General features: G+C 35.6%; 1 non-coding gene across 1 annotated transcript; it reads left to right on the top strand.

The window, feature by feature from the left end:
* Positions 1 to 2,160: 2,160 nt before the first annotated feature.
* Positions 2,161 to 2,267, top strand: LOC143675147 (U6 spliceosomal RNA). Its single transcript, XR_013171391.1, has one exon. It is a non-coding gene; the product is annotated as a U6 spliceosomal RNA (small nuclear RNA).
* Positions 2,268 to 6,308: the final 4,041 nt, after the last annotated feature.

Raw genomic sequence — 6,308 nt, 5'->3', positions numbered from 1 at the left:
TTTCTCTGTTTAAAAGGTTACAAAAAATAAATCTTAAAGTTAGTTTTTTTTGTAATATGAATTTAATTGTCAGACAGTTAGTGTAGGTTTGTTGCGCCATCTGCTTTCAACTGGATTCACACAGTTCTAGGATAGTATTAATGGATTTTCCACACTCATTTTGAGGACCCCAGGTTCAAAAAAAGCATTGGTGGTGCTTTGGGGTCTGAAAATAGGGGTGATGAGTGAAGGGAACTGAACTGGCGAGTAGACTTCGGCTACAGACTTCAGAGGTGGATATTTAAGGTTCCTGGTGAAATCTGCATATTTGTGTTTTTATATCTGTTGCATACCCTGTAATTCCCACCACATGCACTTGTTCTGTGGTTTTGGTCTCTTGTTTAATTGCACATGTGTAATACTACTGGGTAACCAGAACCAGGTGCGAATGTGTTGAGATTTTTACTGTGTTTAGCATGATAGGAAAATTGTGAAAGAACAGATTAAAAGATATAGTGGCATAAAATAAATGCTAAATTGAAAGTTAACTTCCAAGAGCTGATAGACTTGGCATGTGTGAGCCTGAGTGTATGATGATAAGCTTTTCATCCCTACATAGATGCCATATTCTTAGCCTTAGTAGGAAACTTGGTTTAGTGATTTCAGCGTAGTGTGGAAGATAGATCTTAAAGGACAAAACAGTATACTGATATTGGTGGTAGTTAATATAGCAGTGCTAGCTTGTTCTGTCTTTATACATTTAGAAATGGGGTTAGCCTTAGCGGTTTAAACTTCCTGGTTATTCCATATATTAACACAAGTTGGGTCTCAGATACACAGCTGTATTTAATGTTTTCTAATCTCCTAGCCTTTCTAGTCCAGGCACTTTTTGAAAAATCTTTGTCCTCGTTTGAGGGGTTCGGTCGGGTTTTTGTGTTTGTTTTTGTGGGTATTTTCCACTTTCCGTCTCTGAGCTTTGCAGGAGACAGATGTGATTCAAAACTATGTTTCTAAGGTGTTCATTGTAGTGGAGTCATTGGTTTGTAATAATCAGTCATACTTTTCCACTAATGGGAGAGAGGGTGGTCATCTACTAGACAAGCTGAAGTTAAGTCTTTAGAAGAATTCTTTAATTGGAAATTTTAGCTTTGCATTCTGTTGCTCTATTTCCTGAAAATAGCTTGGAGATACTCCTGATTTATCCATCTACTGTTTTGATTCCTTGGATCCCACTCATTCTTTCACTCTAAGAGAAAACAAGTAACTGTTGCAGAGGTCTTTGTATTTTGCAGCTGCCCTTTTGTAAGGAGCACTTTTCCCAAATAAAACAATTAAAACCAACAAAAAGACATGCCTGACAACCCTAAAGAATACCTCAGGCATTATATAAGATTCTACAAAGGTTCCATGCACTGTGATTACTTTCTGGAAACCTACAATCTCCAGATGAGTTCCTGAGTCAGATAAGTTCTGAAATGCAGAGGGGCCAGCCTCTCTGGAATATGAACTAGTACCATCCCCCCATCCCATATTACTGACAGCCCTTTCCAACATGAAAAAGTTAGAATGGGCACAGCCCAAATATCCCTAAAGATTGGGAGAAAGATCAAAGGAGAAGGTGGAGTTAAAACAGAGAAGATAGGATTTAACAAATGACTATAACTACTGAGTCTTTATATTGATATTTCTTTTAGTCTCCAGTGTCTTCAAGCTGCTAGAAGTAAAAACCTAAAATTATGGAACAGTAACCCATACCAAACTATGTAATCTGTTCTATGATTAATTGTTCAGTGTGCTTTGAAATTTATTGATTTTTTGTATATTGTTTTTCACAATAAAAAAATAAATAAATAACAAAAACAAAGAAATAAACAAACAACTGGGATCATTGAGTCTGTAGAACTGAAAGAAGAATGAAGAAGAAACATGAACAGACCCTGAGGAACCTGTGGAACACGACAGTATATGCATTCTGGGAATCCCAGAAGAAAAAGAGAAAAGGGCAGACAGAATATTCAAAGAACTAATGGTTGAAACTTCTCCATTTTATGAAAGACATGAATACACGCATCCAAGACACTCAACAAACCGCAACCTTAATAAACCCAAACAGACCCACCCAGATGTAACTCAGACTCTTGAAAGATAAAGAGAGAATTCTGAAAGCTAAAAGAGAGAAGGGTGCTCGCTTTGGCAGCACATATACTAAAATTGGAACGATACAGAGAAGATTAGCATGGCCCCTGCGCAAGGATGATACGCAAATTCGTGAAGCGTTACATATTTAAAAATAAATAAATAAAAATAAAAGAGAGAAAGAACATGTCACATATAAGGGGCCTTAATAAGATTAATTGCCAATTTTTCATCAGAAATCATGGAGATAAGAAGGTAGTGGGATGACATATTTAAAATGCTTAAGGCAAGAAACTGAAAACTAAGAATTCTATATCTGGCAAAAATGTCTTGCAAAAATGAGGGAGAGGGGGTCAAGGTTATTTCAGTGGTAAAATTCTCGCCTGCCTTGCAGGACACCTGGGTTCAATTCCTGGACCGTGCACTCCCACCCATCCCCCCCCAAAAAATTCTCAAATGGAAAAAGAATGATATGTGACCCCCACCATACAGCATAAAAAGCAAATCAACAAAAATGAGGGAGAAATTAAGACATGTCCAGATTAAACAAAAGCTGAAGGAGTTTATCACCACTAGACTGGCCTTATAAGAGATGCTAAAGAGTTATGCCAATTGAAAGGAAAAGAAACTAGAAAAATGATCAAAGCCCCATGAAGAAATAGATATCGCCATTGAGGATAATGGCATGGCTAAATATTAGTGCCAGTATTTTTGGGTTGTAACTCCATAAAATGAAATATAGTGTATAAACATGTAATTTGTGGCAAGAAATACATAAAGGTGGAGGGACAGAGGGGTTGAAGTTAATGAGATTCTTATAGATTTAGGATGTTACATTTAAACCCCATGATAACCAGAAAGAAAAAATCAGAGAATATGCAAGCTCACAGAGAAAGAATTTAGAATACAGGTTGCCAAGGACAGGGTGAATGTGGAGATAATGCATTATGGGTGCAGGGTTTCTGTTTGGGGAGATGGGAAAGTTTTAGTAATAGAAAGTGGTAAGCCTATCACAGTATTGTCAATGTAATAAATCCCATTGAATGGTATGCTTGGGGATGATTGAGATGGGAAAGTTCATGATATATATGTTTACTTATATATATATTCCCACAATTTAAAAAAAAAGAAAGATTGATAAATAGACAGATGGGTGGATAAATGAATTATATGACAAAGGTGGCAAAACGTTGAAATTGGAGGATCTGAGTATGGAGGGTGTGGGTAAGGGTACTTTGGAGTTCTGCATATGAGATTTTTATTATTTTTATAACTGTCCTATCAGTTTAAAACTATTTCAAAATAAAAGTTAAAAAATAAAACAAATTTAAATAGTTTTGTTGGCTTCCATTTTTAATGAGAAAGGGCTACAGCCAAAAAATATAAATCAAGGATATGGTTTAAACCAGAAACCTTTTTACATTGTTATAGGGAAATAGAATAAACTTTCTTAAGGACTATATCAAGTCATAGGTAATTTGTCAATTAAAGTATATACATTAAGGATTTTGGGTCAAAGTCTAAATGTCTTTTTTTTTCAAAATTAACCAGTCTAATATGTTAACTTTTAAAGAGAGATCATTTTTAGTACAGTAAAGAAGTGTGTTAACCAGGAAACTCTGTTCTTCAGAAATCTGTATCATCAGACACAGTGCTCTATTGTGAGATTATTTTTTAAAGTTCCCCAGGTGATTCTAAAATACAACCAGTATAGACTGGGAAGAAATTCTCCCTTCCACCCTTGATCCATCAACTCCCAATTCTCTCAGATCTAGCTACTGTTACTGGGCTCTTATAAATCCAGATTTATATGGTACATACATATCCCTGCCTTATGTATATATATTATACATTTATATGTATATAATCATGCATATGTATATATATAAATATATATATTTATGTATGTATATATGACACTCTGCACTACTACATACAATGCACACAAATGTAGTGATCAAGAAAAAGTTTACCTGAGTTTAAACAACAATTCCTCCAATCATTGGCTGTAGAATTTGGACAGACAATTTAACATGGGCAGGCACCAGGAATTGAACCCAGGTCCTCAGGCATGGCAGGCAAGCACACTTACCTGCTGAGCCACCATGGCCTGCCCCTGGACAGACAATTTAACTTCTACTTCCTCAGTTTCTTCATTTCCCTGTAATGTGGTTATAATGTAAGTGCCTATTTCCAAGGGCAGTTATGAAGATTAAATGAAAAACCCCATATTAAAGTGTTCAATAGATGTTGACTATTATTATTTCCCTCACTTTTCTGCACCTATCAGCTTTTTCAAAATGCATTTTGCAGCTAATTTAATATCAGTTCCAATAAATCTGCTTTCTTTTAACAGCTGTGTAATAATGCACTGTAAGATGTACAGTTGAACTAGTTCGCTGCTGATGGACACTTAGGTCACTTCCAGGCTTTTGCTACCACAAACAATTCTGCAAATATCTCCTCCCACAGATATTGGGCTTTGTCTGCAACAGCTATATACCTTTATGACAAATAGCTAAAAGAAGCATTGCTACATTTAAACTTTTGCTGGGTATTGCAAATCATCTTTTAAAACTCATAAGCCAGTATACGCCCCCACTAACAATGTATGAGAATGCCTTTTACCCTAAATTGAATCAGTTTATCAAAATTATGGGTATTTGCCTACTGAATAATTGAAAAATGGCATCTCTTTTTATAATTGTAATGTTGATTTTGTCATGAAGACAGTTAGGAATCTTTTCCAGAATTTGGGAAGGAAGACTTGTGAAAAAGAGAATTCAAGAAGAATAACAAAGATTTATCCAAGAATGTGCTAGTATTTGAGCTGAAGGATTAATGGGGATTTTGCCATGGAGTACGTTGATCCTGGTACATAACAAGCCAAGTGCTTTAACAATTAAATGCTGAGTTAAATGATGAAATTAAGACATTTTGAGAATGTGTTTTCTCGATAAGTGAGGAGATTATTAGCCACATACTGCAAGACACTGACTCATAATTACGTGCTACGCAGCAGATCTGACCATGGATTCAGTGGAGGACCAAGCAGACACTTTATAATGCAGTCCCAATTTCTTACACTTCCTGGATGTTGAGTGACATCTAATGGCCATATTTGAAAAAAAAAAAGTCTATATTTTCTTTATTTCATTTTCAAGGAAAAGTTCCATGTAAAATATGCACAATAAAAAAGTTTACCTCCAGATTCATGGAAAGACTCAGTTGGATTTTCAACCTGCAAACAGAGGAGGACACTGAATAGAATAAATGTAATTAATTTGTTTGGTCTGGTGCATTGCATGAAATAGGAACAGAAAAAAGAAAAAGAAACATGTGAGGATTAGAAAGGATGTTAGACCAGAATCCATGTTGTTTATTTTAACAATGAGGAATTTTATATCAGGAGTGGCTTGCTCAAAGCTACACAGTTACTATGTTATTAATTCCTGGTATAGTTAAGATTTTGCTCCAACTAAGAGAGGAATCATGAATATTTATTCTTCCATTTGCAAAGCACATCATCCAATCAACCTACCCTACATATTTACTGCCCTTTACATATGTGCACCATCACAGGCAACAAGTTGTGGCAAACTTGCCTCTTCAATCTGTTGATTTGTGTTAAGTCAAGAGCAGTTTGGAAGCGAAAAGGAAGTTACAACAATAGAAGAGCTACCCTGGGAGATAAATTCATTAATTCATTGAATAAGTATTTTTGAGCATCTTTTATGTATTAGTGCTAAGTACTAGTGCAGGGATCCAGACCCAAACCTTCATGGAGTTAATAACCTGCAAATGATGTGTTCACAGTTGTGACATCTGCTACAAAGAGAAAGCATAGATACCATAGTAATAATTTTTAATATTTACTGAGTACTTGGTATGTGCCATGTAGCATTCTTTGCGCTTAATGTATATTACCTCATTTAATCCTCACAACAATACTACAAAATAGGTTCTTTATCCTCATCTTACAGAAGAGAAAATTGAGAAACGGGGTGCTTTTGTTCGTTTGTATTTTTTTTTTAACTTGCCCAATGTCACACGGATGAGTGTCTGTATATCCTTGGGCAAAAGCGAATATCAGGGAGAGTCATCCTAGCCAGGAGAATTATGATCTATGTATAGAAGAAACATAATTACTACACATCTTGCAGAAGTGAGGTTGCTTGTGGATATGAACAGTT

Source organism: Tamandua tetradactyla, chromosome 2 (genome assembly GCF_023851605.1).
Source record: "Tamandua tetradactyla isolate mTamTet1 chromosome 2, mTamTet1.pri, whole genome shotgun sequence".
NCBI classification, from domain to species: Eukaryota; Metazoa; Chordata; class Mammalia; order Pilosa; family Myrmecophagidae; genus Tamandua; species Tamandua tetradactyla.
This window is presented reverse-complemented; position numbering and strand designations above follow the sequence as displayed.